This window comes from Pleurodeles waltl, chromosome 8 (assembly GCF_031143425.1).
Source record: "Pleurodeles waltl isolate 20211129_DDA chromosome 8, aPleWal1.hap1.20221129, whole genome shotgun sequence".
NCBI lineage: Eukaryota > Metazoa > Chordata > Amphibia > Caudata > Salamandridae > Pleurodeles > Pleurodeles waltl.
The window spans coordinates 239,879,173-239,904,230 of NC_090447.1; positions in this window are offsets into that span (position 1 = coordinate 239,879,173).

A 25,058-nucleotide genomic window follows, 5' to 3' on the forward strand; every position below is an offset into this window, starting at 1 on the left:
CACATAAGGGATGCTGCTATTCTGCAGGATGTAAGCGTCATGCACTGAGCCAGGGAATTTGGCATTAATATGGGAGATGTACTGGTGTGCCAAACACACCATCTGCACATTCATGGAATGATAACTCTTCTGGTTTCTGTACACCTGTTCACTCCTGCTGGGGTGGTACCAAAGCCACATGTGTCCTATCAATGGCACCTATGATGTTGGGGATATGTCCCAGGGCATAGACGTTTCCTTTCACTGTAGGCAAATCCTCCACCTGAGGGAAAACGATGTAGCTCCGCATGTGTTTCAGCAGGGCAGACAACACTCTGGACAACACGTTGGAAAACATAGGCTGGGACATCCCTGATGCTATGGCCACTGTTGTTTGAAATGACCCACTTGCAAGGAAATGGAGTACTGACAGCACCTGCACTTGAGGGGGGATTCCTGTTGGATGGCGGATAGCTGACATCAGGTCTGGCTCCAGCTGGGCACACAGTTCCTGGAATGTGGCACGGTCAATCCTTTAGGTGATGATCACATGTCTTTCCTCCATTGTCAACAGGCCCACCAGCGGTCTGTACATCGGAGGATGCTGCCATCTCCTCACATGTCCCAGCGGAGGTTGCCTATGAAGGACAACAGCAAGCACAGAGTCAGCCAACTCAGAGGTACGTACCCACAGCTTACACCGAACACTAATCATAATTCGAAAATTGGCCTGTATGAGTGTTGAGGCAAGGCCTAGGTATGTGTGACGCAGTTAAAAATTAAGCCATGTGGGCCCCTGAAATGGCGACTGCCTGACCTGTAAAGTGGGACAACGGAATGTGAGGTAACTGCGCTGGCGTTGTAAACCATCGCAGTAGGCGGTCAAAGACCGCAGCGCAGTGCTGCATTGGTTAACATTGGACCCTATGGGTCCCAGGAGCCAATGATGATGTACGCCGGCGGTGTGATGATGTACTGCCAAGGACGTGACTGCCATTTTCAATCTGTTCACTCACTCGATACCTGATCTTCGATAGGAGAGGACCTACACTGCAAGTGCTGCTGTGACCTCAGTCTGGACGAGACAAAGGCTTGTGCGTCTGTGGAAAGGGCCCCTGCCTTCACATCGGAGGAGTTGGAGAAACTCGTGGATGGGTCCTCCCTCAGAACACGCTACTCTACGGTCCTTCAGAGAAACAGGTAAATACACTGGGAGCATGCTGTATGGGCTATGCCTGTGTGGAGTGGGGTGGATGATAAATGGGGGATATCGAGGCATGCATGAAATGATGGTGAGTGCATGTGCATCATAGCAAGGGTAGGGATGGGGGCCAATGACTGTGACGGTGCATTTGGTAATAACTTTTCTTTTCCCCCTGTACAATTCATGTAGGGCAGCGCCCACCAGAAAAAAGATATTTGGCGTGCCATCGCCAAGGACGTCCGGACCCTGGGGGTCTACCACAGACGGAGCACCCACTGCCATAAGAGATGGGAGGACATTCGCCGCTGGAGCAAGAAGATGGCGGAGGCCCAGCTGGGGATGGCCTCCCAACGTGGGAGGGGTGCCCCTCACACCATGACACCTCTGATGTTCAGGATCCTTGCGGTGGCGTACCCGGAGTTGGATGGGCGCTTGGGGGCATCACAGCAGCCACAAGGGGGTGAGTACTCTCATTCTGCTGATTTTGCGTGCAGTGGAGGTGTCTGGGTGGGGGAGGTGGGCTGTGGGTTTCCCTAGGCCAGGGTGAGTGTGCTAGTTAGGTCCCCTTGTTCTGGCAGACCCTGTGGCACCCCACCCCACCTGTGTACAGTGCCAATTACACCTAGTCAGGCTCCTGTGTCATCCATGTGTGTAGATGTCGTCCATAGCCTTGTAGGCCATGTCCCAGAGATTGAACAGTGGAGCCCAAGTGCGCGGCATAGTGCAGGGGGCTTCTGTGTCTGTCGTGTCTGCCAACGGTAGCGGTAATGCACGCACTCAACATGTCTTTCTTCTGTCGTCCCCCCCCTTTTTGTTGTCTCCCTGTTCTTGTGTGCATTAGCATCATTAGGCGGAGGAGCAGTGGCTCCGGAGCAGGAGGGAGCTGCATCCCACATGCCCCTGGAGGGTGAGACTCGGAGTTCACCAGTGGGACGGAGGGCGAGGGGAGCTCCAGGGGGGGACAGGAGCTGACACCAGTGACACGGACTCGTCCTCTGATGGGAGCTCCCTTGTGGTGGCGGCAACATCTTTGCCCCCGCATCTACAGTTACAGCCGCCACCCCCCTACCAGCACCACCCTCCCAGCAGCCCCTCAGTCTATGCCCCGTGCCCGTTCACCCAGGAAGGTGGGCATCACCTTCACCCCAGGCACCTCAGGCCCTGCCCCAGTCACCCCTGCTGCCCTCAGTGAGGAGGCCATTGACCTCCTCAGGTCCCTCACTGTTGGGCAGTCTACCATTTTGAATGCCATCCAGGGTGTAGAAAGGCAGTTGCAACAAACAAATGCATTCCTGGAGGGCACTCATTCTGGTCAGGCGGCCCTTCAGCGAGCTTTTCAGACTCTGGCCTCAGCACTGATGGCAGCCATTGTCCCTGTGTCTAGCCTCCCCCCTCCAAGTTCCTCCACCCAGACCCAATCCCCTCTACCTCAGCCTATCCCAAGCACACCTTCAGACCAACATGCACACACGTCAACACACAAGGAATATCAGGCAAACATAAGCAGCACACATCCCACAGGCACTCAAGCAAGCATCACACACATGCAGGCACACCAACATCCACTTCCTCCACTGTGTCCCCCTCCTACTCGTCTTCCTCCCAGTCTTGTCTACACTCACAACTGCATGCACTACATCTACAGCCACTACTGCCATCACCAGCACACACACCACCACACCCCGTTCACGTGCAGTCACCACCCCCACTGCCATTCACACATCCCCTGTGTCCTCTCCCAGTGTGTCTGTGACGCCACCTCCCAAAATCCACAAACGCAGGCACACACCCACCCAACAGCCATCCACCTCACGACAGCCTCCAGCGCATGCACCTTCACCCAAAGTCACCAAACAAACACCTCCTACAACCACAACCTCTTCCTCCACTCCCAAACCCCCTCCAGCTACTCGTCCCAGTGTTTCCAAAAAACCTTTCCTGTCCAACCTTGACCTCTTTTCCACACCTCCCCCACCCCGTTCGTCTACAAGGGCCCAACTCTCCAGGTCCCAACCTAGCACCTCAGCCACAACATCTCTGGGACCAGTGGTGCCTGTAGTCACCGGAATCTGGAGTGCACCGGCCACCAGGGCAGCCAGTGTGGCATGGAGCCACAGCACGGACAGTCCCCCACCTGTGAAGCATCAAAAGTTGGCCAGTGCCCGGCGGGAGAGAGGGAAGACTCCAGCCATCAAAGTCGCTCCCAGGGGAACAGGTGGGAGTGTGGAGTCAGCTGCAACACCTTCCAAGGTGGGGAAGGGCCACAAGAAAGTCAGCAAGTCTGGGAAGAGCAGCACAGCGGAGAAGCCCGCCATCATCCCCCTTCCATCATCCCCTCCGCCATTATCCCCGCTGTCCAGGAGGCCACTGCCATCATCCCCGCTGCCCAGGAGGTCACCGCCAGCAGCTGCCCTGCTGCCCAGGAGGCCACCGCCATCATCCCGCTGCCCAGGAGGCCACCGCCACAAGCCCCGCTGGGCCAGAGAGGACCCCCAGCACCAGCCCCGCTGGGCCAGAGAGGACCCCCAGCACCAGCCCCGCTGGGGCAGAGAGGACAGCCAGCACCAGCCCCGCTGGGCCAGACAGGACTGCCAGCACAGGCCTGCTGGGCCAGAGAGGACAGCCAGAACCAGCCCCACTGGGCCATGAAGGACCACCAGCAGCTGAGTCACTGCAAAGGACACTGCTGCCACAAGCACTGCTAAACAGGGCACTGCTGCAACAAGCACTGCTGAACAGGGCCCCACCGCCACAAGCACCGCTGAACAGGGCCCCGCAGCCACAAGCACCGCTGAACAGGGCCCCGCCGCCACAAGCACCGCTGAACAGGGCCCCGCCTCCACAAGCACCGCTGAACAGGGCCGCGCCGCCACAAGCACCGCTGAACAGGGCCGCGCCGCAACAAGCACCGCTGAACAGGGCACCGCCGCAACAAGCACCGCTGAACAGGGCACCGCCGCAACAAGCACCGCTGAACAGGGCACTGCCGCAACAAGCACTGTTGAACAGGGCACCGCCGCCACAAGCAGCGCTGGCCCATGAGCGCCAAGGGCACTGACGCTACTGAGTCCGTCACGATCAGGATGAAGCACTCTGGGCACCAAGCCCTCTCCAGAACTGGTGGAGAAAGACATCCACTACCTCAGTCCTTGGCAGGTTGAAGCACTCTGGGCACCAAGCCCCCTCCAGAATCAGTGGAGAAAGACATCCACTACCTCCGTCCTTGGCAGGATGAAGCACTCTGGGCACCAAGCCCCCTCCAGAACCAGTGGAGAAAGACATCCACTACCTCAGTCCTTGGCATGATGAAGCACTCTGGGCACCAAGCCCCCTCCAGAACCAGTGGAGATTGACATCCACTTGAGAGACTGTGACTTTGCACTCCCCAGGATAAAGCAGTGAGCAAACCACCCACTGTAGAGACTTGAGAGACTGTGGCTTTGCACTCCCCAGGATAAAGCAGCGGGCACACCACCCACTGTAGAGACTTGAGAGACTGTGGCTTTGCACTCCCCAGGATAAAGCAGTGGGCAAACCACCCACTGTAGAGACTTGAGAGACTGTGGCTTTGCACTCCCCAGGACTGAACAGTGGGCATGTGTCCCCCTCGTGGATTTGTCGTTGTGCACTCAACCGGCTGAAGTGCCCCCCCTTTCCCTCCCCCTGAGGTGCCTGTTTTATTGCTATCTGATGCCCTTGCACTGTTCTCTCCGTCATGGTCAGGGATCTTGTGTGGGCCTCGCCCATACCGTGTGGGCCCAGTGTTCCACGGACTTCAATGGAGCACTGCCTGGACTACTATTCTTGGTGTAAATTTTGTTTATAGTGTATATATGAATATTTTTGCATACTGGATTTTAAAATGGTTACACTCATTTTCTTTGGTCTTTGCATTCTTCCGGGGGAGTTGCGGGGTGTAACTGTAATGTATCATGCTGTATTAGTGTGTGTGTTGTCTTGGGTGAGGGTGGGGGTGTTGCGTGTGTGTGTCCCTGTTTTTTCCCTCCCACCTCCCCTGTGTCGTAGGTGCAGTACTCACTGTGTGCTTCGCCGCTGGCGTTCGTGCCCCTGGTAGAGGAGCAAGAAGACAAGGGCTGGCAGGATGTGCAGCTCTGGTTTAATGGCGTCCTGGTTCCTCATGGGGGTGTGTAGAGGTGAGCGTTTTCCCTTCGAAGTCCTGTTTCCGCCGTGTTTTTGTCTGCGGTGAATCCACCCCGGAAAGGGTGGCAGATTGGTAGGTTGTGATACTGTGGGCGGTACTTTGTCCTCCGCCTCTCTGTTGGCGGTGACCACCGCGCTGTTTGTTTGTACCGCCTTGGCGGTCTGAGTGTTAAAGTGGCTGTCTTTGTTGGCGGTTTCCGCCACGGTCGTAATTCCTATTTTTTTACCGCTGGCCTGTTGGCGGTCTTACTGCCCCTTTAACACCGTCCGCCAGGGTTGTAATGACCAACTATATGTTGTCACTATACCAGAGTGTTCTGAGGACACATAGTGATGGTCCAGCTTATTTGTTCTAAACCCCCTATAGAGTTTATAAAACGTGTGTGGCACCCACTGGTGTCCACAGGCCATAATAAGCACCTACCAGGACGTGAAAGTGATGTGCTAAATGTTCCATTCTGGACCTATTCATTTAGCTGATCTTCAGGCAAACTTATATACTTGTGCCATTTGTAAAATATAGCAGGTGGGGGAATACTGAGCACATTCAATTCCTTTGCTAAGCCTAAACAACTTGTTTATGGTACTGTTTTGTTTAGAAATATAATTTGCACAGGAATCAGGCACACTCTAAATAAAGCTTCCTTTCCTCTTATTTGCCAATTGTTAGCTCCCCACACACTTTTTAAATCATTAGACTTCAACCAGTCCTCATAGCCTTCTATAGCCAATCAGAATAAATTAATTTTGTATCTGTCAATAAAACATGTTGACTTTCCATTACTGGCAATTCAAAATAATATGACTCAGCATGTTTAACATTGTGCCCAGAAAAATATGCAAACTTTTCAGTATATGTTTTGGAACTGCCCACTGGTGGAGTCGACCAGCGTTCCCTCTGTGTGTATTTAAAGATAGTATTTTGGGTACTTGCTCTGTGAATGAAATATTGTCCATACTAATTATAACGGAACATATCTCCATAATTTCCTTTGGATTGGTACACAACTTAATTTTCAAATACTATTCAGTACTGTAGATCAGACATCATAGCATCAACAGTTTTCACATCCCAATTATCAGAAACCACTCAGAGTGTAATTACATCACTCACAGAAAGTTTGAAATACATATGGTATTTGAATGACCTCCGTCTGGCCATATATATCAAGTAATACTTTATCCTAAAAAATCCCATCAGGAATTGGTATGGCTTAACTTTTCACTAGGTACAAGTCTCTATGTATTTTGTGTACTGAAAAATGTGATTTTAGGACCACATCCACCAGTTTAACTGTAGAGAGTTCAGGAAAGTAGTGACCATGTATAAGAAAAAAGAAAACAATGACAAACCCAATCCAAAGGAGGAACCAAGTATAGTTAATAAGAGATAGTTCCATGAAAGATTGAAATAGATCATTTTAAGTCAACGTATCAGCTTATGTGCTCTTGACAGTTCTGTTGTAGCAGAGGCAGATGAGTCAGTGAAAGTGTCACTAATGTCGACAAAATATCCAGAAGCAGTTTGTGCAAAAACTTGAGCTGTGTTTTGGACTTGCAGAAGACTCCCTCTGTAGTTCATAGTAGACAATGCCATCCGTTTGTGTAGAATTCGGATAGAATTGGTCATTATCATCATTGATTATTGTTGAAGTAGTAGTTAATGGAACCAATGAAAACTAATTTTCCATCCCCCCCAAACTCAGAGAAGTATCAGCAATGCTGTTGAAGACATGTAGCGGACATGTAGCGGAACATCCTGGTTTGTAGTGGGAGGGATTCTGGTACTACCAGGCGTCCCCTAGGTCTGCGGTGCAGGATTGGCCACATGGTGTAACTTGACCTTGTCACTAGAGACAAATCGATTTTCTTTAGAGCCAGGCAGCAGTGGTTGAATGACAGTTCTGGTATGTGTATTTCCAGGATTGGAACCGGTGCACGATAAGAAGGACTGAACTCCTTTTTCACAGCAATCTTTTCATGCACTAGATCCCTAAGTTTCTGAATCCAGCTGGTAGAAGGTACTAGTACATCCCTAATTCCTGAAGGAGGAAGTACTGGCATATGCATTGTCACCACAGAACTTGTGTAAGTCCTGCAAGACAGTGACACATTAATTTATGTCAAAGGGTGTATCTGCCGCCTCCGCGCCAGGACCATCAAGATCTGGAACATACATTTTTGTTCCAAATAGGCATTTGTATGAAGTATGCCCCCCCAGGGACCTTCTGGGCAGATTGTTTATTGCTCTGGACTCCATACAGGTGTGTAAGAATACTACGAGCCGTACCTAATGCTCTGGCTGTTAAGAATTTTTTTAAATCTCAGGTTCATTGCTCCATGACCCTATTTCCCTCTGGATGAAATGGAAACGAGTAATGCAGTTGGACCCCTAACAAAGCCATGACATCCCTGAAAGTCCTTGAGGCAAAAGCGGGCCCTGGTCTGAGTGGAAAGCCACAACACCATATGTGCTGATAAAGACTTGCAAATCTTTACTAACAGTTCGGGTGTCAGCCAAGCGTTGTGGCCAAGCCCATAGAAATCTGGAGCATGGGTCAACAGTTATTAGGATGTAATTCTATGCACTGCCTGGTGTCAGGGGACCACAATGGTCCAAGTACACACATTGTAATTGTTTGTAGGAAATTAAGTGGGGTGTCTGCAATGGGCGTTTGACGGTGGATCCTTTAATTCCCTGACAGATATCACAACAACGGACATACTGATCAGTCTGCTTGTAGAGACCTGGCCACCAATAACTTGCTTGTAAGAGTGAAATTGTAGCCGCCACACCAGTATGGGCAGAAGCAACTCCCTCATGCACTGCTTTGATTAACTCAGGCCTTTGGTCTTTATTGGGAATGACACAATCTCCCACCCCTGGTATGACTAGTAGGGTTATAAAAAGGCCTGCCATGCAGTAGGAATATTTAGCAGGATAAGCATTTGATAAGGACATGCCACCAGCTGAAGCTTTCGCAACTACCAGTGTTTCATCATCCACTTTCAATTTAGAACAAGTCACTGCAGCAACAGAAGTCAGAGCTACTGCTGATTTGGCTGCCTCATCAGCCAAAGTGTTGCCTTCATCGTGTTTTTCAATATGCTGATGTCCCAGAGTGTGTACAACATGGATGTTAGGGAGTGTTTCTTCCAGATCCGCTACTCTCCCCACAGAAGTCTGTGTTTAATGGTTTTACCTTTTGAATCTCTGAACCCATTTTGGCACCAGTAATGCAGATATTCATTGAAGGACTGAACACAGTATGAATCACAGACAATCAATGTCATCTGCTCAGGATCTGTATGTTCCAGTGCCATTACCAGAGTCTTAAGCTCTGCAAGTTGTGCAGTGCAGTCCTCTAGAGTCTGCATGGAAGTATTTTGTGGATGGAACTTGCCATCCTTCATATAGTCACCCACAAATGCACAAGCAGTGGAGTATTGATGTTTGGTGACTATTGCTGGTTGGGCTGAACCATCAGTATAAAAGATTATCTCAGATTGTTCAATAGGCAATGTATTTGCTGGAACTGGATACTCATGTTCATTTTGTAAGAATTCTTGGGTCTGTAATTTGGAGTCAAAAACAGAATCAACATCAGTGCACGTCAGAGACGCTGCCCATTAGATCCAATGAGGATGCTTGCTTTGGTTACAGCCTCAATGGCTGGAATGGGGGATACGACAACCATGCACTTCCCCTGGGCCAGAGGTCTCTCTTTAAGAACCACCATCTAAACAGCAGTGAGGACTTTCTCAGTGGGAGCAAAGCGTTGTTCAGCTGTGGAGTATAAATGTGATTTGTATGCATTCAAGTAGGTCTCACCCTCACTGAATGTCACATAGGTGAAACCAGTGGCACTAGCAATTACTCTGATGACCAAATGTTTTTTATTGTCCCTCGTATGTAAGTGTTTTGCTTGAAGCATGTCTTTTTGCAATGCTCTAAGAATGCGTGTATGTTCGACTGTCCAGAATTTGCTGGTGAAGTGAGGACGTATTAAGTCATATCATTGTTTAATGTGTTGGGCATAATCTGGGATATATGTTCTGCCAAAATTTAAAAAGCCCAAAACTGACTGGAGCTTTTTTATTGTGTTTGGTGGTTGTAGTTGTGCGCATTTTTCTAAAGTTGAATTTGTTGCAGATTTTGGCAAATTCTACAACAATGCAGGCTACCCGTCTTAAATGTTGCATGATGTTGTCTGTGAGCTAGATGTCATCCACATATGACAACGCCTCAGAGTCAACGTCGTGTAATATAGACGTCACATGAGCTGAGAACAGTCCTTGGCTGTTTTTGTATTCTTGTGGGAGTCAGCAGAATGTTTTTGGAGAGCCTACGGCACTGAAACCTTTTAAGTCCCTACTTTCAGGGGCTTTCATTTGGCAGAAAAATATGTTGAATATATCTAGGGTCTTCTTGTATTTTTTGCTCACCATATTGTTCATGAGCGATGTGCTTTGTACATTTTGTGTTGCAGATGTGCGTGTGTGACTGTTTAAATGGCTGTAGTCCAAGACTAATTCTATATGAATGGTCGGGTGTGGTGACTGGAAATAGTGGATTGATCATTGATGAATCTGAGGGTTCAATTACACCCTGATATGCTAATTGGTTGAGGATTTCCCTCACAGGTGCTTTTGCGTCATACTTTATTGGATATTGTGGTTGAGGTTGGGGTTGGGATTTTATTGGTATTACATGGTAGAGGGAATCTTTATCCCACCCTATATGTTTGCAATATAACACAATCAATGGTATACATTTCAACAAGCTTTCTGGGAACAAGGAACGAGAAGGACTTTTCAATAACCTTCTCTCCATAAGGGAGATTGTGGACAAATTCTGGTGGCCAATCTTTTTCAGCCAGAAAAATATCACAAATGGAGACAACGCGGTCCCAAAATATGGCATCTATCATACGTTCAATGTCTCCCTCTAACTGAATGGTTACTTTATGCACCCTGTTGGGTGTGGAAACCTTCATGCCCGAAATCATTAGTTGCTTTCACCTTCAGATGCTCTTGAAGATCCTGGTGAAATTGCCCATTAGTTGCATCCCCAAATCCAGGGATGGGGCAGCCCCGTCTTCATCTTGATTTTGTTTTAACTCCTCCGGAAGATTGGCAAGTGTTGGTGTACCATGTGTGGTGGTGTAGAGCGTGGCAAATACTGTGCCACATGTATTTCAGTTATCGACTGTGGGAACCATCCCGAATGGCAAGCACATACTGAGAATTTTGTTTCTCCTTAGGTCCCGTATGGAGAACAACTGCTTCCAGCGTATTTGTTTTTTGAGCTAACCAAAATGGAACTCCGTCCTGCTTGGCGGGTCCCTTACCCCTGATCGAATGTACAGTAGCAGGATTAATGCCTGGCGTAACTGCACGCGGTTGCACTGTCTCAGCATGTGCTGGGTTAGTATTTAATGCTTGCATTACAAACTGTACTAACAGTCTGTACATTGTTGCGAGCTCTATATATAGGAGGCAACTTCAGCTACCGCCAAGGTTGCTGCATCAGGGTGTGATGTATATGTGGCCAATAAAGGCCGGGTCGGGCCATCATTGCTCAGTGGACCTAACCTAACGTCTAATATTGTATGTGGTAGGACGCTGTTAGAAATGGGGTTTTTGGTTGGCAGTCAGGTTGCCCTCTGTCCAAGCAAGAACCCTCACTCTAGTCAGGGTAAGTCACACACAATCCAAAATCAGCCTGTGCTCACCCTCCGGTAGCTTGGCACGAGGAGTCAGGCTTAACTTAGAAGGCAATGTGTAAAGCATTTGTGCAATAAATCATACAACACCATAGCATAACACCACAAAAATACACCACACAGTGTTTAGAAAAATATATAATATTTATCTGGGTATCTTCAGGTCAAAACGATCAAAGTTGCAATACGAATTTGTAAAGATATCACTGAAAAGTGATAGAGAGTGTCTTAAGTCTTTAGAAAGTAAACAAAGTCTCTTTCAAACACAAAGTACCTGGTTTCTGATGGAAAATCTCCTCAGAGGACCACAGGAGAAGAGGTGCGTGGAAAACTGGTGTGTGCGTCGATTTCTCCTCAGCACACACGGACTTGCGTCGTTATTTTCCACGCGGGGAGTCGGGCGTCATCTTCCGGCGTGCGGACAGTCTCTTACTGTGGTTTGCGGGGAGTACCAGATGTCCCGGGTCTGTGCGTGGATTTTCCTGCTTGTTCTCCGGCTGCGCGTCGTTCTGCGGGGCTGCGTGTCGAACTTTCGATCTCACGGCAGGCGTCGCGTCGATTTCTCCAGCGGAGTCGGGCGGCGTTGTCCTTGCGAGGCCGTGCGTCAAAGTTTTGATCTCACGGCAGGCGTTGCGTCGATTTCTCCTGGAAAGTCGGGCGGCGCTGTCCTTGCGAGCCCGTGCGTCAAAGTTTCGATCTCACGGCAGGCGTTGCATCGATTTCTCCTATGAAGTCGGGCGGCGTTGTCCTTGCGAGGCCGTGCGTCAAAGTTTTGATCTCACGGCAGGCGTCGCGTCGATTTCTCCCGGGAAGTCGGGCCGCGTTGTCCTTGCGAGGCCATGCGTCAAAGTTTCGGTCGTCCGAAGGCGTTGCGTTTATCAGCGTCGGTGTGCGGCGTTTTTCTTGCTGCGGAACAAGCTGTGCGTCGAAAAGTTCACGCACGGAGCTTCCAAGAGGAAGAGAGAAGTCTTTTTGGTCCTGAGACTTCAGGGAACAGGAGGCAAGCTCTATCCAAGCCCTTGGAGAGCACTTTTACAGCCAGACAAGAGTTCAGCAAGTCAGCAGGCCAACAGCAAGGCAGCAGTCCTTTGTAGAAAAGCAGACAGGTGAGTCCTTTGAGCAGCCAGGCAGTTCTTCCTGGCAGGATGTAGTTTCTGGTTCAGGTTTCTTCTCCAGCAAGTGTCTGATGAGGTAGGGCAGAGGCCCTGTTTTATACTAAGTTGTGCCTTTGAAGTGGGGGTGACTTCAAAGAGTCTCTAAGAAATGCACCAAGCCCCCTTTCAGTTCAATCCTGTCTGCCAGAGTCCCAGTTGGGGGTGTGGCAGTCCTTTGTGTGAGGGCAGGCCCTCCACCCTCCCAGCCCAGGAAGACCCATTCAAAATGCAGATGTATGCAAGTGAGGCTGAGTACCCTGTGTTTGGGGTGTGTCTGAGTGAATGCACAAGGAGCTGTCAACTAAACCTAGCCAGACGTGGATTGAAGGGCACAACAAGATTTTAGTGCAAAGAAATGCTCACTTTCTAAAAGTGGCATTTCTAGAATAGTAATATTAAATCCGACTTCACCAGTCAGCAGGATTTTGTATTACCATTCTGGCCATACTAAATATGACCTTCCTGCTCCTTTCAGATCAGCAGCTGCCACTTCAACAGTGTATGAGGGCAGCCCCAATGTTAGCCTATGAAGGGAGCAGGCCTCACAGTAGTGTAAAAATGAATTTAGGAGTTTTACACTACTAGGACATATAACTACCCAGGTACATGTCCTGCCTTTTACCTACACAGCACCCTGCTCTAGGGGTTACCTAGGGCACACATTAGGGATGACTTATATGTAGTAAAAGGGGAGTTCTAGGCTTGGCAAGTACTTTTAAATGCCAAGTCGAAGTGGCAGTGAAACTGCACACACAGGCCTTGCAATGGCAGGCCTGAGAAAGGATTAAGGGGCTACTGAGGTGGGTGTCACAACCAGTGCAGCAGGCCCACTAGTAGCATTTAATCTACCTGGTTTTAATCTACCTGCCCTAGGCACATGTAGTGCACTCTACCAGGGACTTACAAGTAAATTAAATCATGGATAAACCAATCAGTAGTACAATTTACCCAGAGAGCATATGCACTTTAGCACTGGTTAGCAGTGTTAAAGTGCCCAGAGGTCAAAAGCCAACAACAACAGGTCAGAAAAAATAGGAGGAAGGAGGCAAAAAGTTTGGGGATGTCCCTGTCAAAAAGCCAGGTCCAACATGACCCCCTACCAGCCTAAAGCCAGGGGAGAACAATCACTATCCTGATGTACTTCCCTGTTTGAGGCGACAGAACAAGGACCCAGGCCCACAACAGCAGGGGCATGCTCCAGTTCTTCGCCTTCCTGACTCCAATTGGATCACTCTGTCCATACTCTCAGGGCCCACTAAGCCAACCCATGGGGAACCTTTCTCCTTACCTGCGGATCCCATCTGTGCAGCACCTAACCTTACTTTGCTCACAGATGTATCCCAGGAGCAGGATAGTACCACCATGACCAACACAGTGGTGTTGCCCACTCTACCCCGGGGGTGTGACACTTGTCCCCTCCCCAGGGATAACTCTGTCCACCCGGACAGCAAGCCACAGTGATTACTGACAGCTGCCAGGGATGAGAGCCAGGCCCCAGGCCTCTCAAAGCTCTCCAACCACTGTGGCTGTGGAGAGTGAGGGGCGGTAGCCCCAGGTGCTGGGCACCCTTTAACCACTCTCCCTTCCACCAGGTCAGGGATGACAGCCTGAACCTGGTCCTCCCCTCTGGGGCTCTGTACCCTCCCTCCTGGAGCGGTACCCCCAGAGTCCAACATGGTCAGGGTGCTTACAGAAGTCGCCCTGTACCATTCCTCCACCAGTGCAGGGCTGTTAACCTGCAACTGGCCCTCCAACCTGGGTCCTGGAACTTCAGGTTGGACTAGGGCCCGGGGTGAGGCTTCCCTCCCCCTGCCCTCCCTTCTGGGGTCCAGCACCCTCCAACTAGGAGTGGCCTCCTCAGAAGACAACATGGTAGGGGCACTGTTATCAGTAGCCCCTCCCTCCAGGTCCGGGGGGACACCCTGAACCTGGTCTTCCAGCCCAGGGTCTGTACCCTCAGACTGGATCACTGCCTGGCAAACCAGGACTTCCTGGGAGGCACACCTACCCCCCACCAGGTCAGAGTTTAACCTCTGCACCTGACCATTCAACTCAGAGTCACCACCCTGAAGTTGAACAATTGCCTGGCACGCCAGGACTTCCTGGAGGGCACCCTGACCCTCCACCAGGTCAGAGTTTAACCTCTGAACTGGGCCATTCAACTCAGAGTCACCACCCTGAAGCTGAACAATTGCCTGGCGCACCAGGACTTTCTGGGAGGCACACCTACCTCCCACCAGGTCAGAGTTTAACCTCTGAGCCCGGTTCCCCAACCCAGGGTCACCACCCTGAGGTTGGGCAATTGCCTGGCTCTCCAGGACTTTCTGGGGGGCACACCTACCCCCACCAGGTCAGAGTTTAACCTCTGAACCTGGTCGTCCAACCCAGAGTCAACACCCTGAGGTTGGACAATTGCCTGGCACAGCAGGACTTCTTGGGAGGCACACCTACCTCCCACCAGGTCAGAGTTTAACCTCTGAACCTGGGTATCCAACCCAGGGTCACCACCCTGAGGTTGAACAATTGCCTGGCACTCCAGGACTTTCGGGGGGGCACACCTACCCCCCACCAGGTCAGAGTTTAACCTCTGAACCCGGTTATCCAACCCAGAATCAGCACTCTGAGGTTGGACCACTGCCTGGTACACCAGGACTTTTTGGGGGCACACCTACCCCCCAACAGGTCAGAGTTTATCCCCTGAACCTGGTTAGCCAACCCAGAGTCACCACCCTGAGGTTGAACCATTGCCTGGCACGCCAGGACTTTCTGGGGGGCACACCTACCCCCCACCAGGTCAGAGTTTATCCTCTGAACCTGGTCATCCAACCCAGAGTCAACACCCTGAGGTTGGACAATTGCCTGGCACAGCAGGACTTCTTGGGAGGCACATCTACCTCCCACCAGTTCAGAGTTTAACCTCAGAACCTGGTCATCCAACCCAGAGTCAACACCCTGAGGTTGGACAATTGCCTGGCACAGCAGGACTTCTTGGGTGGCACATCTACCTCCCACCAGGTCAGAGTTTAACCTCTGAACCTGGGTATCCAACCCAGAGTCACCACCCTGAGGTTGAATCTTTGCCTGGCAAGCCAGGACTTCCTGGGGGGCACTCTCACCCCCCACAAGGGACACACCATCCCCAAGGGCCACACAAGAGTCTGGTTGGCACAGGTCTCCCGACCTCTGCCCATCCGGCAGAGTCTGGGGTTCCCCCAAACCAGAAACGGTTTCACCTGGGTCATTCCTGGGGGGCTCTGCTCTCAGAGCTGTCCCCTGACTCTCAAGGTCCTCCACTGGGGTCTGCAACCCCCTCTCAACCCTATGTCTGGACTTCTGCACCCCCTCACTAGGAGGGGTACTGCCAGACACCAGAACTGTTGGGATGCTGGCTACAGTCACCCCCCCAAGTTCTTCTGACACTGCGGGGCTTCCCTCAAAAGGTGGCCCTATGGTACAGGCTAGGCTTCCCTCCTGGTGTTCCCTCATGGAACCCTCTAGGACCTGGGACCTACCTGGGACACTAAAATCCTTTCCCACCACACTCAGTTGGGAACCACCTAGACCACTCCCTTCAGGAGCACCCCCAAATGCCTCTTCAGACTCTCTGGTACTCACCCAGAAGTCTGCCTCCATTGTAAGTTCCCTGGGGTCAGAGAACTCACACTCCACCTGGTGTTGGCGTAGCTCTGGAAAATAAGGACCAGACATATGCTCTCCAGCAATTACATCACTCTGCCCTTCACATGTATTAACCACAGTACCCTTCACCCAACCACCCAGTAACTCAACCTTGGAAGAGCACTCTACTTCACCCTCCTGAGACTGGTGAGACAGTATCTGTCTGTCCCTGACACTCAACCCATACTCTTCTGGGATGTGTCTACACTCTATATCCAGGACGTCCACCAGGGGGGAACCCTTTTCTCTGTCACTCTCTGCTAGAGTCAGTAAAGTGTCCCTCCCCCCAGTAGGAATATGACTCCCTGTGCCAGTTCCCCAATCCTTCTCAGGGACCCTGTGCATAACGGGAACTACCTCATACCCTTGAACCGGCTGGGGTGTGTCAACTCCCTTCTTCAAGTTGGGCACCACATCTCTGGGCTTGTGCCCTTCTTCAGCAGTACTAGATGCAAGATTTTTGCTGCCACCATCTGAACTGGACTCAGCCCTTCCGGCCTCCAGTTTCAGCTCTTTACAGCTCAGTTCTTGAGCTGCAATCTTTTCTTCTTCCAGGGCTAAGAGTCTTTTTGCCTCAACCTCTGCAAGATACTCCTCTAATTGTTGCTCCTGTCGCCTTTGACTTCGGAGCCATTCATCTATTTCTGGGTCACTGTCCAACTCGGAGTAGTCTTCCTCCTCATGTGAGAAGTCTTCCTCCTCCTGTGCGTAGTCCTCCTCCTCATCTGAGGGGTACTTAGTCATTTGGTTTCTTGCTGCCTCTCTCTCTGCCCATCTTTCCTCCCCCCAGACTATGTAGTGATGGAGCATCTCCGCCTTAGTAGATCTCCTTGCTACAGGAAGGCCCCATTTTCTGCAAAGCTTCCTTAGGTCAGCCTTAGTGAGGTGGTCAGTACGAACAAAGAATGAGTAGGTACACAATCCCATTTTGATAAGATCTTATCAGCAAAAACCAAAATCCGAAGTCCAAAATATCAATAGTATATCCAGGAGGACATCAGAGAACCAAGAGCCAAAAAAGATGAAAAATCAAGTTGACCTTCAACTGTGGGTAGGTAGTGAAATACTTAGCTACTGTATGTCACTGCACAAACACAAGTCCTTTCCTCACCGCTGATCACCAATGTTAGAAATGGGGTTTTTGGTTGGCAGTCAGGTTGCCCTCTGTCCAAGCAAGAACCCTCACTCTAGTCAGGGTAAGTCACACACAATCCAAAATCAGCCTGTGCTCACCCTCCGGTAGCTTGGCACGAGCAGTCAGGCTTAACTTAGAAGGCAATGTGTAAAGCATTTGTGCAATAAATCATACAACACCATAGCATAACACCTCAAAAATACATCACACAGTCTTTAGAAAAATATATAATATTTATCTGGGTATCTTCAGGTCAAAACGATCAAAGTTGCAATACGAATTTGTAAAGATATCACTGAAAAGTGATAGAGAGTGTCTTAAGTCTTTAGAAAGTAAACAAAGTCTCTTTCAAACACAAAGTACCTGGTTTCTGGTGGAAAATCTCCTCAGAGGACCACAGGAGAAGAGGTGCGTGGAAAACTGGTGTGTGCGTCGATTTCTCCTCAGCACACACGGACTTGCGTCGTTATTTTCCACGCGGGGAGTCGTGCGTCGTCTTCCGGCACGCGGACAGTCTCTTACTGTGGTTTGCGGGGAGTACCAGATGTCCCGGGTCTGTGCGTGGATTTTCCTGCTTGTTCTCCGGCTGCGCGTCGTTCTGCGGGGCTGCGCGTCGAAGTTTCGATCTCACGGCAGGCGTCGCGTCAATTTCTCCAGCGGAGTCGGGCGGCGTTGTCCTTACGAGGCCGTGCGTCAAAGTTTTGATCTCACGGCAGGCGTCGCGTCGATTTCTCCTGGAAAGTCGGGCGCCGTTGTCCTTGCGAGGCCGTGCGTCAAAGTTTCGATCTCACAGCAGGCGTCGCGTCGATTTCTCGTGCGGAGTCGGGAGGCGTCAAAGTTTCGGTCATCCCGAAGGCGTTGCGTTGATCAGCGTCGGTGTTCGGCGTTTTTCTTGCCGCGGAACAAGCTGTGCGTCGAAAAGTTCGGCGCACGGAGCGTCCAAGAGGAAGAGAGAAGTCTTTTTGGTCCTGAGACTTCAGGGAACATGAGGCAAGCTCTATCCAAGCCCTTGGAGAGCACTTTTACAGCCAGACAAGAGTTCAGCAAGGCAGCAGGCCAACAGCAAGGCAGCAGTCCTTTGTAGAAAAGCAGACAGGTGAGTCCTTTGAGCAGCCAGGCAGTTCTTCTTGGCAGGATGTAGTTTCTGGTTCAGGTTTCTTCTCCAGCAAGTGTCTGGTGAGGTAGGGCAGACGCCCTGTTTTATACTAAGTTGTGCCTTTGAAGTGGGGGTGACTTCAAAGAGTCTCTAAGAAATGCACCAAGCCCACCTTTCAGTTCAATCCTGTCTGCCAGAGTCCCAGTAGGGGGTGTGGCAGTCCTTTGTGTGAGGGCAGGCCCTCCACCCTCCCAGCCCAGGAAGACCCATTCAAAATGCAGATGTATGCAAGTGAGGCTGAGTACCCTGTGTTTGGGGTGTGTCTGAGTGAATGCACAAGGAGCTGTCAACTAAACCTAGCCAGACGTGGATTGAAGGGCACAACAAGATTTTAGTGCAAAGAAATGCTCACTTTCTAAAAGTGGCATTTCTAGAATAGTAATATTAAATCCGACTTCACCAGTCAGCAGGATTTTGTATTACGATTCTGGCCATACTAAATATGACCTTCCTGCTCCTTTCAGATCAGCAGCTGCCACTTCAACAGTGTATGAGGGCAGCCCCAATGTTAGCCTATGAAGGGAGCAGGCCTCACAGTAGTGTAAAAACGAATTTAGGAGTTTTACACTACTAGGACATATAACTACCCAGGTACATGTCCTGCCTTTTACCTACACAGCACCCTGCTCTAGGGGTTACCTAGGGCACACATTAGGGATGACTTACATGTAGTAAAAGGGGAGTTCTAGGCTTGGCAAGTACTTTTAAATGCCAAGTCAAAGTGGCAGTGAAACTGCACACACAGGCCTTGCAATGGCAGGCCTGAGACAGGATTAAGGGGCTACTGAGGTGGGTGCCACAACCAGTGCTGCAGGCCCACTAGTAGCATTTAATCTACCTGCCCTAGGCACATGTAGTGCACTCTACCAGGGACTTACAAGTAAATTAAATAGTCAATCATGGATAAACCAATCAGTAGTACAATTTACCCAGAGAGCATATGCACTTTAGCACTGGTTAGCAGTGGTAAAGTGCCCAGAGGTCAAAAGCCAACAACAACAGGTCAGAAAAAATAGGAGGAAGGAGGCAAAAAGTTTGGGGATGTCCCTGTCAAAAAGCCAGGTCCAACAGATGCCATCAAGCCAATTATTATGGTCTTGATAAGATAAAGTTATTTCTAAATATGCATAATCTCTGTATTGTGCAGGTGTATTTGCAGGTGTATAGAGATGAAATGTGTTGTGTTCCCATCAACTGCTGGAAAGGTAACACAAGAATAAAAAAATTATGTTCTGGACGCTGGATGAGCCTCAAAAACAAATGTGACTGGACCCTCCTGGGCCGCTAGGCCATATGCCAATAAATGTGTAGAAAGGGGCAGTTGCATATTTACTGCAATTGTGACTCATTGTGGGTTTGCCATGTTTATGGTAGATGTATGTTCAGAGATAAGGACACCAACTGGGGATTGGTCCTTCTAAGGTTCATGCTTGAACAACTTACAGCTCAAGATAGGTATTACCTGTTAAGCTGAGGAGGAATTCCTCAATACCACAGACATCTCCATACATAGTATTGAGGTGTCTTTAGCCTCTAGTGAGACAGAGATACTTAGGGGGATCCGAATATTAGTGCCTGACCAAACATTGGTGGTGCCATGTCGCTTAGGTTTGCATTATGCTAATGAGACTGCTGAATTTGGGCAGCAGAATCACATAGATTGTGTGTATTAAGTACAATTCCACACCACATGATGCCTGTCGGCCTAATCCGGGTTTTCCGGCTAACTAGCAACACCTCATCACTGTCCAAGAACAGTGATGATTGTGGCAACCGGGCACATGACAAGAAAGACTCCTCAGGGGAATTGTGGTCAATGAGATCTCATCCCTTTCACTCAGTTACCTAAGTCTCATGCAAGCAAAGACAACAGAGACAGAATATCGTTCAATAAGGATTTATTGAAGTAACTGCATCTTAAATAAAATAGCATGCATTGCAACAACTCAAATGATAAAACACAATAAAAGTAACCAGGTGACAAAAAGAGTGAAACACAAAAACAGTCCTATCATACTGTCACCTGAAGTGATATATAGTTCTCCTGCCTACTCTATATTTGAGCACAGCATAATAAGCCTGATCCGCCCTTCAGGTTTCCCCCTGGGAGAACATCATCCTTCATACCTGGATAAGGAAGTCTGTAGTATAGAGACACCATCTCCATGTAGATCAGGGGTTCTGCCATCTAAGCAAGCATCTGTAGCAAAGCAATCAGCATGCAGTCATGGTCATCTGGCTGGAATCTCCCTCTAACATGTTTGAGACAAAGGGGTGTTTTTATAATAAAACAACTGACATTTTAAGAAACGGTACCCATGTAAGAGTGTGTGTTTTCTGTGAATGTTGGAGACACAGCATACCATGTTTGGCCGCAACCCTATCTGACTTTAGCCTTGCAGAAAGCACAGAGTGAAATACATGCCCTTCTATGAACGTAATGCTTCCTTAGGCGAAAGGACAATGAGATAGAGAAAATAAAACAGCACCTCAATATGTGGCTATTGCTAGAAAAATAAAGCAATGCTGAATAAAATGTAACTGAGTTAAAGTGCACAGTGGAAGGCCTAGTTAGCGAAAATAACATTTCTAACATATGGCTAAAATATCTATACAACAATACAGTCCCAGTCACAATCTCCCACTGATGTGTAGTATGCATCTATACATTGAAAATGGAGGCTGAGTTGGCCCATCAAAGGTGGTTGAGAAGCAAAGAACATTCGTTGCAATGCTTTAGTAGTTCCAAATGCACTTTACAATTAGGAAATTTGAATAGGCTTAGGTTTTGGAAATTAAGAATAGGTCAACTTTATGCTAGTATTATAGGCAATCTGATTTGGAAAAAGTACAATGTTACTGTGTTTGCCTTTGCTTTGGAAGATTAACTGTACCATTAATCTATTTTTTTATCTTCTTTACGTCTTGGCTCAGCACTCAATGGCAAGAAGAGGGCAAGTGCAGAGGCAGGGAGATGGATGTGCCACCACCAGTGACACAGATGGAGGATCTGCTGGCTCTAGTAAGTCCTCCTGTTATATTATTATTATTTCCCCATTTAGAACATTGTTTCCTTTTTTGTTACTGTTCCTGTCTCCTTTTTTCCTACCCCTCTTCGTTCTATCCGAGGTTTGTTAAATTCTTGTTATGCCTACATTATCCTAGTTGTTTTTCTATATTTCATTTTTCTGTAGCTGATTTCTTCCTTTCTCTACTAGTCTGTAGCTTTCTTCTGCTTTGTCAGTAAGCTTTCCCTCTCCCCTCATATGTGTTGTGGACTGGCTACTGTAAGATTAAGAGAACAGATTTTAGGACAGGTATCCTACTGTGAAGATTGCATGCCCAAGTAAGCTTTTCTACACATTTTTGTTGAGAAGGCTTTCTTTTTCTTGCTCATGTTCAAGCAGTAAAACAAGATCATGGCCATGGTCATGTTGGACCCCCCCAAGGTTGTGTTGTATGTATTATCATTTATTTATACAGTAGTATACCATCCCAGCAGCTTCAATGACACTGTAGCATAGCTCTAAAGTAGTATGAGGACAGTCCCATTTGCCAACCAAGATCTCACTGTATGCCCTTCATTGAACAATTAGTCCACCCCTTCATTATGGTTCATGACTTAGGCCCTCATTTGGACCTTGGTGGTAAAAACCACCTACCACCGCAGTGGCAGCCGGCAAAAGACCGTTGCCGCAGCTACCAGCCGTCCGCTGTATTATGACCACAGCCGGATTTCCGCCAGAAGGATGGAGGTGAGGTGATGCTACTGACACCAGCAGCGCCACACCAGTAGACCACCGCTGCCGTATTCTAAGAAATAATACAGCCTGGTGGTGTTCTGCTGGTGGACGCTGCTGCTGGCAGCAGCGCCTGGTCCCGTCTCCTGCTGGAGGATCTCTTGGACACAAGTAAGTGGGTGCTCCAACAGAGGAGGCGGTGGGGGGTGTTGTATGTGTGCGTCGGGGTGTCTGTTTATGTCTGTGAGTGCATGTATGTGGGTGTGTGTTGCATGTTGTATGTGTGTGCATGTCTGGAGGTGTGAGTGCATGTATGTTGAGTTGTGTGAATACGTGTCTGCATGTATGTCTGTAAGTGTGTAAGTGTGTGAGGATGTGTGTGTGAATGGATGTATGCATGCGTGGATGAATGTGGAAATGGGTGTGTGTATGCGTGTGTGTGTGTGTGAAGGGAGGGGTGTGTATAAAGGGGAGTCTGGAGAAGAAGGGGGGTGGGGGGAATCTGTGGAGGTGGTGGAGAAAACCTTTATCAGTGACAGGGAAGTGATTCCCTGTCACTGATAGTGCCTACCGCCATGGTTTTCGTGGCAGTCAGGAAGCCACAAAAACCATGGTGATAGGTGGGGTCATGATCCCGCAGGCGGTACAGTGACGGCCACCAGGCTCGAAATTGATATCTACAGCCCGGCGGTCGTTACCGCTTTGGAGGTCGGTGTGGTAGATGGGCAGTTTGGCCTCAGCCAAACCACCAATGTAATAATATAGTGGAAAGTACCGCCAGCCTGTTGGCAGTACTTTTCTCCATATTACCACTGATCGCCGGGGTCATAATGACCCCCTTAGTTCTGCCCCTCCATTAAAATCTTTGTGGTTGGCTTGACTTGACTACCTAGTTTTTCTAAAATAGGTACTCAACAAAATTCCTAAAGTGAATGATAGTGTCCAGATGTGGCAGTGGTTGGAGGGGAGAACCAATGGCAGCAGGACGGGCATTGGAAAGTCACTTTGCTTGCTTATCGACATCTACTAGTATGCTCAGAGCAAGGGCATTGTGCACCCCCACTTTAGTCACTACAGTGGGGGTTGGGTTCATAATGGCCTCTACTATCTGCATGTCAGCAGACAAAAGCTCATGGTAAATGATGGGTTGATGGAAAAGAAGAATTGATGGTTAAAAGAAAGAATGGGTGAAATGGTATATGAGTGAAAGGATGTGTGGGTGGTTAACATTTTTTTTAGGGGGTGATAGAAGATGTATGGGTGGGCGAAAGGGAGGATGAAATGGTACATGGGTGAAAGGATGTCTGGGTGGGTAAAGGGTGGCTGGGTAAAAGGATGCTCGGTGGGTTAAAGGATGGATGGATGGGTAACAATGAGTGGGTAAATGAATGGATGGTTGAAAGAATAGATAAAAGGGTGGATAGGTGAATAAATGGTTGTATAGGTAGACATGTGTATAGATGGATTAGAAGGTTGAAAGACTGGATGAGAGACAATAAAGCTTAAACGGTGAATATCTAAAAGTGAATAAAACAATGAAAGGATGAATGGAGTATTGATTGAATGAAGAAATAAGGGAGCTCTTCAGGAGAGACATGTTGTTGGAAAATGGGTTATTGGTAGGGCAGGTAGGTACCTACACCTAGCAACAAGCCACTAACCTCCACATAGGTACAGTTAGGTCTCAGTAAATTAATCCCAGCTCAACCCTTGGTAGCTTGGCAACGAGCGTCAAGGCTTAACTTAGGAGACAAAGTGTAAAGCATTCAAATATCACAAAACAGTAATTAAATAAAACACAGGAAGCAGTTTAAAAATCCAAAACCAATTTATAAAAATAGTTTATATTTTTATCTTTAAAATGACACAAAAACGATTACAATCGGTTCAGGGGAACCGGAGATATGAATTTTTAAAGAATTATTACTTTTCTAGCGCTTAGAAACAAAAAGCGCCAATCGGGTCATCTGGTTGCACCTCGACCGGGGCAAAGTCAAACTTTCAGGCCGACCGCGATGGAGCCCTGCTCGGCTACAGGTCGCGGGAGGCCTCAGTTAAAAAGTTACCTTCTGACTTAGTCTTTATTTTGAAGTTTTTCTTCACCGGGACGAACCTGCCAGTTGAATCCGACCTCCTGGAGCCCTTGTCCGGATACGCGATGTGGGTTTCCTCGGTGGAGACTTTTACCTTCGGACTTAGTCGTTTTTTCGAGATGAAAATCCTTCGACCGGGGTAAACTTGGATCTTGATCCGACGTCCATGGAGCCCTTCTCGGATACGATGGCTGGGAGGTCCCGGTCAACTTTTTACGTTCGGACTTAGTCTCTTTTTTGGATGTTTTTCTTTACCGGGACGAACCACGAAGTCAGGCCGGGTCACGGTTGAGGCAAGCCGGCTAGAATTTCCGCGGCGGGTCGGTCCCTCTCTGGAGCTTTTTTCCAAAAATTCTCAAATCTTTTCCAAACTTCTGGGGCTTCACCCAGATGTTCTTTTAAGGTTCTTTTGGGGTCCACAGCTCACCCCAAGGGTCCAGAAGTTCTGTGATGGTCCTTGGGGGGTGCGGACTTCAACTCCCAGAATGCACCTGGCGCAAACTCCTTTTTGGCCACTGGACAGTGGTCAGCTGGTCGCTTTCTTCAGGAGTTGGTGCAGGGGACTCTGGTTAGCAATTTTTCACCTGTAGCAAACAGGGAGTCCCTCCTTGAACCAGTTGAAGCCAGGCAAAGTCCTTCTTGTGGTGAAGCCCAAGTGTGCAGCTGGTGCAGTCCTTCTGAGTGCAGGGTCCAGGTGCAGGCCAGGGGTCCAGCAGGGCAGTCCTTCTTCTTCTTTAGTTCCTTTCTTGTTGAATTCTGGAGGGGATCTGAGGTGTGGGTGCAGGTCTGCCAGTTTTATCCTTGCTCCTGGGTGAAAAGCAGGGGGGCCCTGGTTCTCCAATCAGGGACAGGGTCGTCCCCCTGTGATGACCACTTCCTGGGAAGTGTGGCAAAAATCCATCCCAGAAGGCAACAGTCTCTAAAAATCCAACATGGATGAATCTGATTTTTGGAGGTTACATCTGGCTGAGCCAACCCACTGGTGTGGCTAAAAATCATAAACACACCCCTCTCCTGCCCTCTCCTAATCTA